General features: G+C 42.9%; 1 long non-coding RNA gene across 1 annotated transcript; it reads left to right on the top strand.

Moving 5' to 3' along the window:
* Window positions 1-390: 390 nt before the first annotated feature.
* On the top strand, window positions 391-3,815 carry LOC148294269 (uncharacterized). Its single transcript, XR_015836110.1, has 4 exons — window positions 391-761; window positions 850-947; window positions 1,746-2,188; window positions 2,299-3,815. It is a non-coding gene; the product is annotated as an uncharacterized LOC148294269 (long non-coding RNA).
* Window positions 3,816-12,213: the final 8,398 nt, after the last annotated feature.

Genomic DNA, 12,213 nt, shown 5'->3' with positions numbered 1-12,213 from the left:
TTGGATGTTCCAGCTAGAATGGTTGGAAAGCTTGTGCTTGTTTTTGCTTGGTATGTTGCTTTGAATTTTGAGAATTGAGCATGTCCTTTATCTTGGCATTGGGCGCTGATCTTGGTAATGCTATGGGTACTGCTATAGCATCATTTTGAGCAAAATCATTGTGGTAGCGTGATGTTGAGAGATATTGCCGTGAGAGCATGAGTTTTCCAATGCGGCTCAATTTGCTTGAAATGCTTGAATTGCTCGGATAGCTTGAATGAAACGTAATTGCTTGGCATGTAGTTTGGGCTAATGAATATGCTTGGCATGCCATGATTGACTTGTGAGTTTCTTTTAGCCTTTGCATGGATTTGATTCACTTAGTCAATGAGCTTGGAATGTTGAGAAATAGAGTACTTGGCTTGTTGTACATGTCCTGCTTGAGTCTTGAAGAGCTTACTTTAGTTTTTTTTTTTTTTGCATTTTGATCTTGGAATGCTTGTGCCTTGTTGAATTTGTTTTGCTAGAATCATAGAGATTGCTTGGTGTGCTATAAATCCATCTTTCTTGCTTGGCATATGGCATAGATTATAGTCGGATAATTGTATTATTGAAAAGGCTTGCTGTGTTACTTCTTTCCAGCACCTCTTTATGCTCCTTGACAAGGTTAATAGCAAGGCTAAATTGCTCCCGGTGTTTTAGCATCATTTCCTGGACACTTGGGCTTGTATTGCTTGCGGCTGTGGAATAATTCTATGATTGTGCTTGCAACGTTCTTGCGGGTAAGTTTGAATATGTGAGATTCAACATAAGCCATTGTGTTCACAATAATTAAGTATCGCTTGCATAACCCTTGTGTGCATGTTTCAGATACCAGAAGCTTGAGTTTGGTTCGACATCCATATTCATTTCTCAGCACTATAGCTAGGATAAGCTTGTGACAAGCCATATTGTCCGATCTTCCGACGGTAAGTTGCATGTTGGTTGCAGTATTCTTTTGGATGTCTCGCATGCTTTCTTGTCTAGCTGGAGCATGACTTTGCTTGGACTTGTCTATACTTTCTTATGCTCCAATTTCTTTGATATTTCCAAGTTGGATGATTTGCGTGGCATGTCACAACTTCTTCTTTTTTCTTGGCTTGTATTCGCATGTTTGATTTGAATCTTCCCATTGAGTGGCTTTTCTTGGCTTGACCAGTTAGCTTGGCATGTTGTAAATGAACTCAACTGACACGCATGGGAGTTCTGCTCGATTGGCTAAGCTTGTGTATAACTTTTGCTTGACATGTTTTTGCATTGAGCATTGGCCTCATTCACTAATTTGCTTTCCTACGCCATTGTAGGATTTAGCTTGGTTGCTTTATGTGAATTTCCAAATTTTGGAATTTGAAGAAGTTGCTCTGCAGGCTTGTCTCTTTTATCTTTGCAAGGCTGATTGCGTTTGTTCTGCTTGCTTGCTGGCTGCCCTGCATTTATTTATTCTTTCTCCAGTAGCTTGCTTCAAAATGGGGAGAGCCTCCTTCTTTGATTGCCTTGGCACTACAACAGCTTGAATGATGGTGAATACATATGATGAAATGGCATGTCTTGGTCATATATGAATAATCCTGATAGTTGGTCTGTATGGCTGCTTTGAACTTGGCATGGTTGGGTCATTTATGTCTAGCCATATGTGCATGATTAGCCTTTTCGTGAGTAAATTGCATGTTTATAGTTCATAGCTGCTGGAAATGCTTGTAACACTGCTTGAAATGCTTTTCTTACAGCTGGAGGACTTGAAGGTGCTGGAAACTTGTAGAGTGTAACAAACAACCGCTACTACTCCAGAAATTTGGGCTGTCTCTAGTTCTTAGTAAGGAATTCTTCCCCACCGAATGACCTCATGTATCTGTCTTGCTTGGCATGTTGCTTTGAATTATGGGAATTGAGCATCTCCTTTATCTTGGCATTGAGTGCTGATCTGGATATTTCTTAATGAAATGTAATTGCTTGGCATGTGGATTGGAATTATGCCCTGTGAATTTGCTATGAACTTGATAGCATGAAGGTGAGTGTTGGTCGCTTGCACCTTGACTTGACTGGGAAAACTATGACTTGACTGGTAAAATTTATGCTTCCGGTGCCTCCTTTCGTTTATGAGTCCCTTTCTGGCACTTGATGAGAAGCTCCAAAGCATTGAGAAGTTTAATTCGCCAGGAGTTTGATGAATGTGAGTTTCGCTTGCTTGTAATTTTTTTGGGAGAATTATGCTTCCGGCGCCTCCGAGTACCTTTCCAGCGGCTAATTTTTTACTAACATATTCTCTTGTTCCTTTGTCAGGCTTGATTCAGAGGCTCCATGAGAAATGTCATCTCCTTACTGATTTGACCGCATGAAAATTAGTTTTTGGGTTGCTTTCACCTTGACTTGCAATGTAAGGGCTTATGGAGGATTTGAATTGCTTGACAGGGGGACTTTTGGGTGAGACAGAGAACGAGCTAGTTGTTGAGGTTGCTTTGAGTTCTGGAGGTTAAGGAGCACAGACATTGGCAAGATGTTTGAAAGAGAGCAGGTGCTGAAAAGGTTTGAAATAAGGCAAGTGCTTGAAGAATGTTTTTAGAGATGCAATGAGCTTGTTGGGCTGTTGTAAGGATGGATTGAGCTTCGCTTGAGTTTGTATCATCAGAGCACTCTATGGTAAGAAACTGTGGAGGCTATGGAGGTTATGAAGCACATAAGGATGTTTAAAGTAGGCAGGTGCGTGAAGAGGTAGGTGCTGGAAGTGGTGTTGGAGGATTGTAGCCTTGTTTGACATGATATAGCTTGGACTTCCTCTGAGGATGTAAAATGGCTGAGTTGAATATAGCTTGGTCTGGCATAAAGTTGAGTCACATAGTTCCTTGAAATCAAGGTATAGCTTGGTCTGGCATGAGAAAACTTGAAGTTTCTTGTAGTTTATGTGATACTTGGCTTGTGGTTGGTCTACATTTTTTTTTTTTACTTCACATGTAAATTTGGCTTGATTGATTTGCTTGGCATGTTGCAGAGGTCCTGCTTCATCACTTACAGCATGAGATTGCATGAGTATGAATGGCAGCATGTTTACTTAATACGAGCTTCGGCTAGCATGGCTAGGAATTTTTTCTATGGGCATGAATTTTGTTGCCGGCACTAACTTCCCTCTTGCCAGCACTAATTTTCCCCTTGCCAGCATCAATTTCCTCTTTCCAGCACCAATTTCCCTTTCCAGCACCAATTTCCCCTTTCCAGCACCAATTTCCTCTTTCCAGCATCAATTTCCCCTTTCCAGCACCAACTACACTTCTTCCGGAAATAGTGAAGGATGAAAGTATATAGCTTGGATTTGCTTGAAGATTTGAATCATGTTGGATCACACAATTCTCGGAATCGAGGTATAGCTTGGTTTACAGCAACGTAGTGAATGGGCATGTTCACTCTATACGAGCTTCGGCTAGCATGGCTTGGAAGCGATCCGCTTTGAAGCTTTGATTAAATTGGTTTGGTAGGCCTGCATGTATCTTGCATGTTTTGGAAGTGCTTTGTACCCGGATGAGGTGCTGATGGGGTGATGTGCATTAAAATGCAATTTAGGTGTCGTGCGTAGGAAACAATTTAGGTGCTGTGCACTAGCCCCGCAGCGATTCAGGTGTCGTACACTAGCTCCGCAGCAATTTAGGCTAGTCCCACAGCAACTTAGGCACGGCAGTAACTTAGGCTAGCCCGGCAGCGATTGAGGCTATACAAACAGGCATTTCTATCACCCGTTTATCACCTTAGCAGATACAAACAGCCATTTCTGTCACATGTTTATCACCACTGTATCACCCGTTTATCACATGTTTATCATATGTCTATCACCTGGAGAACAGAACACGACCGGTCGCATGAGCAGTGACGACCGGTCGTTTTGAAGCAGATTGTAAAGGGACCGGTCGCATGAATAGTAGCAACCGGTCTCCCTCTTTTTTTTTTTCTTTTTTTTTTCTTTTTTTTTTGACTGCTTGCTTGCATGATTGGTTCATCAGACATGCATGATATAAAGTAGTTATTGTTAGCTTGTCTCCAAAATTGCTTCATTGGCGTATTTTGCATGAGAGATTTTTCCTTTATTCACATGGGTGTGTCTCCAAAAGTGTAAATGATAATGACAAAATACTTTTTTTTTTTATTCCCAACTGTAGGCATGTGAGTAAGCTGAGCATAGTGTGCAACATCTGCTTGAAGTCCCGCCAGAGAGGAGAGCTTAGCATCAAGCTGCATTTGTGGGAGAGACTGACAGAGTCAAATCCTCTGGTTCCAATGATGCAATCGGAGATCGAAAGAAATTTTTCGGAGCGCCATCAACTGTGCATGGCAGCAGCTGCGTTCTTAGATGAAAGAGAGGGAGAGAGGAACTCAGAAGTAGAACTGGTGTTGGCCTAGTTGAGCAATGGTGGAATCCATCTTGTGGCATATGAGCCGTGGAGTTCGAGCTGATCCCAGACGGCAGTGATTGTCTGGCGGTGTTGAAGCGCATTGCTTGGTGATATTGTAGTCCAATGATGAGATTGGGTCGATAATAGATGATGAGTCTGAGAGCATTAAGCAAGTGCACCATCTTCTTCTCTCCCAGCGTCTTTACAACTCTGGAGAGGTGAGGGCTGCTACGAAGGTGATTAAATTATGACGATGGCCAGCCATTGTAGTTCGAAAAATGGACTACGGGGACTGAGAAATCCATGAGTCGATAGTTTCGCTAAGCGGTGATGGTGGTAGAGCAGACTGCTACTTTGCCATTCTCTACCCTTGTTCTCCTTCTCTCGTGTGTTGTGTCATGACTGAGTGAGAGGAGAGCGAGAGTTCGCAGGGGCCAAGGTATTCACACACCGTGGGTGTCTTGAGTAGATGTAGATGTGGATAGCAGCAGATTGGGTGTTTGATTTATTTGCTTGCTGGAGTTTTAGCTGGACTGTTTTCGACTCATTTGTTGCTTGCTTCAGCCACATAATCAATTTCATGCTTTCTGTTTGGACAACATAAGCGATTTTCGCGATGCTCTAGGCTTGCTGATAGTGTTTCAGGGTGGAGATGGAGGTGAACAATAGTGGTTTAGGGGCTTGCATATCCAACTAAAAACAAATATAAATTAAAAAATCCCTTTTATGCATGAAATTCATACTTTCAAAAAAAAAAACTTAATTAAAACAAAGTTCACTCACAGAAAATCCAGACTGGTATGGCCCGGTGGGGTTCCCCCCTACTGGCCAATTGGAGCCTGAGCACATATTAAAGAAATATCGAGATATGTTAAAAATTGTATTTCGAACACAAACTTTAAATTAGAAAGAAAACCCTAATTCCCGGGATTTAAATGCGTAGTTCCTGTTAAGATGGTCTCGATAGGTTCCAGGTCAATGGTTTGGTCAACTTCCCGTTTTGGTCAACCTAGGCCCACGAGGCCTACGACCTCTGATTTCCAAACCAAGAGTTCCCAAAGGTCCAACTCAAAATAAACAACATGTCCCAAGGGTTTGGTCTCGATTGAGCGGTCAAATTATTCTCGATCGCACAATCGGACAGTTATCGATTACCCGACCCTAAACTCTTTCAATCAAAGTATACGAGACTCCAATTCCTGATCCGCGAATTCCTACCCGATCCTAGAGGTACGGGAAACAACATACTTGGTGTGGGGGTCTTTTTGTTACAACAGCTCTTGGGCCGCTGTAAAGAGAGAGTGACATTGCCCCTTTGCCTGGGTTCGAGGACTAGGCCCCAAAATATCCCGAAAGAATGCTGATTCTTAGGGAATATTCTGGTCATCTTCAATGGCTCCTTGCAGGTTTTGATGTATAACAGGTTCTTGAATGATTTTGCTTGATTTTGTTGTATTGGAAGTGCTTTTCTTGAAGTGGAGTATGTGTTGCAGGTGGTGGAGTAGTGTTGGGGAAGATGTTGAAGAAGATTGAGTTCATGGCAGTTGGGATGGCATACAGCAGCTGGTGGAAAACGTACGGCAGCTCATGGAACGGTGTGAGATGGCTCCGGAAAGAGTTCATGTTATGTTGTACAGAGAATATACAAGCTTGGCATGAGAGCATGTTTCAATGAATCAATATGGAAGGGCTTGGCATGAGAGGCTTGTGGTGTGGGAGCTAAGTCTCCATGAGTTTAGCAAGATAGAGCGTTTGCTTGAGTTGAAATGGGATGCTGGGTAAAAGACATTTTAGGGCTTGAAATGGTTTCTAGTTGCCGGGAGAAGAAGATGATAGTTTTTGGGTTAAGCTTGAGTGAGCGGTGAGACTATGGCTTGTTCTATGTTGGTTGGTTTTGGGATGGCTTGAGATAGTTTTTGGATGATGTTTATGGCTTGGAGTGGTTTATAGAAGAAGAGAAGCGTGATGGAGGAAGGCTGGGGCTTTGTGTGTTTATCTAGAGCATGGCAATGCATGGTTTGCTGTGTTGTTTACTGTAGCTAGAGCACGGCAGCAAAATGGAGGTTACAGCAGCAAAATGGAGGTTTGTTAGAGTACGGCAGCAAAAGAATGATTTGCTAATTTGCTGGAGTATGGCAGCAAAGGAAAGGTTACGGCAGCAAAATGGAGTTTACGGCAGCAAAATGGAGTTTACGGCAGCAAAAGAATGATTTGCTAATTTCTGGGTTTGTAATGGCTAAGGCTAGGTGCTTTCCGGCAGCAATGAGAATATGCTTGCTCATGCCGCCCCCCGGTTGTGTCCCCTCTCCTTTGTTCTTCCCCTTTTTATAGGCCTTGGGAGTTCTCCTCCCTATGCATGCATGCTGCTCCAACATCAAGGTGGTCGCACATGCTACTCGGCTATGCACTCTTGTCTCCCAGTTGAGATGACGAGGCTCCTTTCTTCTATGTAGAGCCGGGTAGTTGGTTTTTGGGAGAGAAGATAAGGTTTTGGTGCCGCATGGTTGGTTTAGTGTCGTATGGGAGAGGTGCTAGACATATGGGTAGGTGTTGGGTGCTGGTGAAGTAACGAATTCATCTCTCTGCTTACCCATTCAGCGGGCTCAAGAAAATGGGCTTGGATTTTGGGGCTCCCAAGCAACCCAAAACCTCCATTCTTTTGAACCTTTAATGGGCCTCATGGATCCTGTAACCATCCACACCACAACCCGCTCAGCAAGCCCCAGGCATATATGTGGCTTGGGCCCACTTAAGTTTGTCGGGTGGTTTAGCATAAGAAAATGTATTATTTGCTTGGCATGGCATGTACATTATTTGTATATTTATTTAATGAATTAATTCCCAAAATACCATTTGGGTTAGCATGAGGCAATTATTGTATGTTTTATTGGGCTTAAGACATCTTTGGGCTTCTCGTAACATTTTGGGCCTCAACACTTGGAATTGGAGCCGATCCAACGGTCCAAACATATCGAACCCGGATATCGCCTAATAGGTGTAAATCCGTGTGACTGTGAAAAGATAACCAAATTCGAATCCGAGCATACAGTCGCGCTCAGGATGACATGGGAATCAAAACAAAACACAATGGGGCACTACACCATGGCCCATGACTTGAGAAATTTTCGTCGAAAATTTCCCAACTCACCCAACAATACCTACACCTACGTGATCATGGCAACTAGGGGAGCAACTTATACAACTGGGCCAACCTCCAATTTGGCTTGGAAGTGGCCGAAAAATGTTGCCAAAGTCAGACAAACCCTAGGTTTCTAATTGGACACTCACGGCTTCAAATTGATCCAAACCAACTATCAAAACAGCTAGAACATGAAAAATGGATGAAGAAGCATACCTTACGCGACAGATTCCGTTGCTGGAATCGCCGAAAATGACGACTGAAAAGCTGCGACTTTTCTCCTCGTTCCAGTCGCTTCACGGCTCGAAATCGGGTCTGTAAAATCAGTGGGTCGTGTAGAGGGGGTGGAGAGGAGTGTTTTGCAAGTCGTGGTGTCAGATTTGGTGGCCAGATGGGGCCGAAAACACCGTCTGAAATGGCAATATCGCGACAGAGAGAAAGAGGGAGGAGAGAGAAAGTTAGGGGAGAAAGAGAAGACGTGTGAGGGATAGAGAGCAGATCAGATTTTTTAAATAGAACTTCTTCGTTAGAACTCCGATTTGGGCCCACTACGTATCTACGAACTCCTGAGGGCGAGGTCTACGCACCGACACAACCCAATATTTTTTCCAAATTAAAAGTGACCAATTTAACCTTACCTTTAAGGGTGAAAATGTAATTCCACAATTAAAATTTTAATTTAATAATTATTTTAGATCAGGATGTTACATAATCAAGGGGTATTATGCCTTCGGTATTCCTACTAGTCCAAGCCTCAAACTACCATTGAGCTTGCCACTTCTTTTATAGTTTGTTATTTATAATTGGTTATGAACCCTCGGTAATAACCAATTATTGACTGTTCTGTAGTACCATTAGAACATACATAAATTAAAACAAATATAAAAATAAAAAAAAACTAGATTTATAATAAAATGCCTTTTGGCAGAGATGTTCAAAATAAGTTGCCTTATGGCAACACAGTTGGACAAAAATAGCATATATTACGAGTAAAATCAAACGACGGGATCGGCAGGGCCTTCAGCACCAACCGAGGAGGCACCTTCAACTGAGGGCTAGGGAGGAGCGTCTTCGCCCTCGTACTCTGTTGTGTAGATACAGCTGCACCAAAATGGATTAAGCTGCATCCTCAACTTGTGATACTCGCAAGTGCACGAGCCGTTTGGTAGTATAGCATATGTAAGTGCGAGGTCGATCCCACGAGGATTGGTGATTGAATGATCCAATTCATTTTCCCTACACAAAACAGAAACGAAAAAAGAAAGGAAATAAATAAAACAAGAAAGAAAGAAAATAACTAACTCAAGTAGATAAGTTCCCAAGTTCAATTAGATTAACGGATTGATTCTAGCTAAAGTATGATTAAGCCATGGTGTTTGGTCATAACCTTGTGTTCCTAATTCCCTAATTTGATCATTTGTTGTCTAACCTAAAATTAAGCATTAGGAACCCATTAAGCATAGAAGAACAATTTAAACAACCAAGCATGTATCTAATCCCTGTTGTCGAATGTCCATACATACTCTTCCTATTCATAGTTCAATTCGAATTAAAGCATGGTGTATACTCTTAATTCAAACCAAGATAGCTAACATGCAAGCCTAAATGGTGATCAATCATTCAAACTAGCATATTAACTTATAAGCATAATGAATAAGAACATGAACCATAATTGAAACTTGGAAACTAATCAAACTTGAAACTAAAGAAAAGAATTTACATAATGAAAAGTTAAGTGGAACTAAGAAAACTTAAGAAGAATTTCAGCACAAATATTTCATTACAACAATTGAAAACTAAAAAATGAAACTAAGAGAATTTGAGGGAGAGAAGGGAAGGGAGCTCTAGAGAAGTGTTTGAGAGCTCCCCCCCTTGGGGTGTGTTTACAAGCTTGGGAAACCTCACTATATATAGGCCTAAGGAAGCTGAAAATCTGAATTAAGTATGGCTAATGCATACAACACTTGTTTTATAAAATCTGAAATGGTTGATGCACTTCACTAATGCATACAACACTTGCATTATAAAATCTGAAATGGTTGATGCACTTCACTAATAAATCCCACCAGCAGCCCTAGCTCATCTTCATGTCACCATGACCAAGCTTCCAACCAGAAATAATAGCTCATCCTGAGGTCAGCATGACCAGTAACTTCAAGGGCTTACGAATTGGGCTTCCCTTAAGCAAATTAAGACTTTAAGCACTCAAACTTGAAGTTCAGAATGTCTTCTTTCCAGCCATATATCATTTGGCCAATCCAAGGTCGGAGGAGGAAGTTAAGGCCAAAACAAATTGCTAACTCATTTTGCGCGCTGATAAAATCCATCCTGAGCATGGCTCTGTGTTTGCTAGGTAACAGACTCCAAAATTATCCAATGGGGCTGAATTTCGGATATGTTCTAGTATACACCCATTGGAACAACTTTCATGAAGAATGTGGCCTCATCCGAGCTATGTAGGTTGCTGAAACAAAGCTTGCAATATGCCCTACGAAACTGGGCTGGCAGGGGACTGTAGCCAAAATTGAGTTTGTCTTTAAGCTCTTCATCCATTCATCCAAATTAGGCCCTAATATGCATGAATTGCATCATTTACTATCAAAAGCCATCATTATTACCTAAAGCTCAATGAACTGAAAGATAAACACAAAAAGGATTAAAAGCACAAGTTTAACTCAAAAACATAACCAAATCATAAGCTAGAAGGGTACAAAATAATATACAATTATGAACCGATCATACTCTTCCACCATTTCCTCTGTGACCCCTTTCGGCAATAGAGGAAAGTCGGCAGTGAAATTGAGGTTGAGCTTTTGTCCGGGGTTGAAGCGCTTAAAATGGTATATTAGATCCACCATCTCCAAGCTCACCTCCTTATCTAGCAAGACAATGAACTCTTCTGAGGATCGGTACTGCCTAATCGTTTCCTTCACAGCAGCCTCGATCTCTGCAGCCTTGGACCGCTTGCTCTTCTCCAGCACCACCCAAACCTCTTCTTTTGCTACCTCAGCCTCCCTGGCTACCTGCACTGACGCCTCCAAGTTCCCCCTCATCTCGGCAAGTTTTTCAACGGCTGCCTTCACATGCCATTCGGCAGCCTCCTTGTCCTTGATAAGGTTGGCTTGATCCTGGAGCACATTCCCAGCCTCAGTCGTCGTACATCATTTTGGCCCACTCGGCAGCCGTAATGACCCGCTTCATGCATAGCCACATGTCCATAGATGCCTGCAAAATAATATATGAACAAACATATATATGATTCTGAGTAGAATAGAAACGGCAAGATTAGACTTACTGAGGCCTGGAGAAGGAAGGCACGGCTAGCCTCTTCCCGAAGAAACTTCTTCGGCAGCTCCTTGATCTCAGCCAAGTCCATCTGCGAACCAACGATTATATACTTTGCAAATTGGACGATTTTTGGAGGACATGCAATGGTGACAAAATCGACAGCCAGATCGTCGTTGTCCTCAGCAACAAGGACAACCCTCAGATGGTCCGGCACCCAAGGTTTCTTCGGTACCGAAGCCACATCTAGCTCGATAACAGCAGGTCGCTTGCCGGTGACCTGCTAATAGGCTTCCTTGGCAGTAGCTAGCTCTTCGACCCTCCAATTATGGCTGTCCAATTGCTTGAGTCGCTCGCCTAGAGTCTAATTCTCTAGTTCAGACTCCGACAACTAAGGTGCCGCAACTTTCTAGGCTGAAGCACCGACCTTCGGCTAGCGCCCCTGATGCCGAGCATTGTTTCCAGGCGTGAGCCGTCTCTTAGAAGACTCGGACATAGCTCTGGCATCCGTCACTACAAAGAAGAAAAACCATTTGATAAGGCACATATATTAAAAGTCATAACTGAATGGGGATGAGGAACACTTACTCTCTTCTGCCCCGACGAGGTTGGCCTTCACCAAATTGGTGGTAATAAGAGTCTGGATAGATCTGAATGGAAGCCGGCACTTTCGTCTTCACCCTCTCAACCTTCCTGATGTTCCCCTTGGTAGGGATCAGCTGCTTCAATTTGCCTGTAAAAGAAGACAACACATATTACTTTCGGCAAGAAAAACTAAAAAGCACATGACCTACCGAATGGTACCTTAATGACCTATCAACTAACTGAATGGTAGTAGGGATATGAAACCGAACGGGCCTATCAGGAGGCGATTCCCAATCGCCGGATAGAAGCACCCACCAATTCCTCCATAACTTTTGAGAAGTCGGTACGGCCCTCACGAAATGCCCTCAGACAGAAGCCTGGAGGCAGTTTGCTTGGACCCATCCTCCATGGCCTGTGCACTTAGATTGGGTGATGCTATAGGAGAATTACTCATAGGTCGGCTCCCACTCCTCAACAAGGCCGAACGTTGTTATGGTCCCCATCAAGGCAACCCAAAAGTTCGGGTTATACTAACCAGGAGCATACCCGAGATGGGCCAGGATCCTCTGAATGGGAGATTGCAACAACAACCGAACCCCTAACTTGAGGATGTCCATAAAGAAGCCATTTCACCATCCTTTCGGTGAGCCCAAGAATCCTCCAATTCACCGAATCCGGGATCTGGTATTCGGCATGATACTTTGCTAGCTCTACTTCGGTAATTTTATTCAGTTCTAAATAGTCAACCCTGAATAAAAGCTCCTTGGGTTGACTCATCGACACCCTAGGGTTCCCTTGCTGAACCACGAT

Source organism: Prunus avium, chromosome 5, assembly GCF_965620075.1.
Source record: "Prunus avium chromosome 5, drPruAviu1.hap1.1, whole genome shotgun sequence".
In the NCBI taxonomy this organism is placed as follows: Eukaryota; Viridiplantae; Streptophyta; class Magnoliopsida; order Rosales; family Rosaceae; genus Prunus; species Prunus avium.
The sequence above is the reverse complement of the archived record's forward strand: the minus strand, read 5'-3'. Positions and strand labels throughout refer to the sequence as shown.